The sequence below is a fragment of the Pinus tabuliformis genome, chromosome 2_2, assembly GCF_031772625.1.
Source record: "Pinus tabuliformis cultivar Carrire ecotype Pingquan chromosome 2_2, CPIR1, whole genome shotgun sequence".
NCBI classification, from domain to species: domain Eukaryota; kingdom Viridiplantae; phylum Streptophyta; class Pinopsida; order Pinales; family Pinaceae; genus Pinus; species Pinus tabuliformis.
Genome location: NC_142300.1, coordinates 949,761,138 through 949,762,404, shown reverse-complemented (window position 1 = coordinate 949,762,404; position 1,267 = coordinate 949,761,138).

Here is a 1,267-nt window from a genome sequence, read left to right as displayed (position 1 = left end):
ATTGCCAAGAAGCTTCGTATGGCATAAATTGCAGAGCAGTAAAGGCATTAGTGGACTGAGAAGAAAATGTCATACAGATCAACTTGGTTAATAATTTACTTAGTCCATCTATATTTAAGAATCACATCTATAATAATTAAAAAGCCACTGACCTTGAAGAAGAGGGGATGGTTGAGGTTCTGTTCCTCCATCTGTTTGAGGACTGCAAGCCAATCTACTCTTTTGGGCTTCATTATTCTCACCCACTTCATGATTAATTCAGATGGATCATCCTATTCTGATAAACAAATTATATGTTTCATCAAGGCCTTGCTCCTTCCAGACAACTTTGGAGGCAGAGCTTCTATGAGCCTTTTTTGCGCTTATCCAATCCATTGTCTTTATCTCCCCCAACATCAGAATCTGATTCGTCCTCTGCATCTTCAACCTCAACTTCATAATACTTTTCTTCTTCGGTTGTCGCTGTTGCTGTCGTTAATGGGTGTCTGAGGCAACAAGGTCGGAGTGCAAAGAATCGAGAATGTAATATTCTGGGAGGCCCTCCAATAGACCATTGTGAAGAAACAATGACCTTGCATTGAGAAAAACCTTCATTTATTCTTTTTCTTCTTGTGCTGGAGAAGATGATGGAAGGCAAGGAAGAGTGTGGCGGGTGTGTAAGAACTCGTTTGGGACAAAATGTGTGTGTTTGAGGAAAAAAAATTGCTTCCATTAATACAGTGATGTACATGAAACAAGCAGTTTATTTGTGCCACATTGAGACATAAACCTTGCACCAAGCAAAATGAAATTGTGCCGCCTAGCGTTGCACTTACAACCCACTGTTCTAACTCTAACTTCCTGGAAAATTTGCTTCGGAACTTCGATGCTCCTCTCTTATCCGTGTAATTCCCTGCTAGCCCCAGTAAATTACCCAATCCTGAGCTCTATTTTCTTTTCAAATACATGGTTCCATGGTCAGAAGACCATGTGTTGGCTTCAAGGTCGAAAGTTGTTACCGAACTTCTTTCCTTTCAGAACAGCAGGGAATGGGATTGGGATACCAGACCTTGTACACTCAATACACCTCGTCATGACAGTCTTGACGAGAGGACTGAGATTCTTATCCACCACGGATCTTTTTGTTTCGACGAAACGCCTGCGATCCCCATGGACTGGTCCTGCAAATCGCACTCCCCTCCTTGGTCACAGATTGGACAATCCAGCGGATGATTCATCAACAGAAACTCCATCACCCCTTCCCTTTCCTTTTTCGCCATCGGAGTAT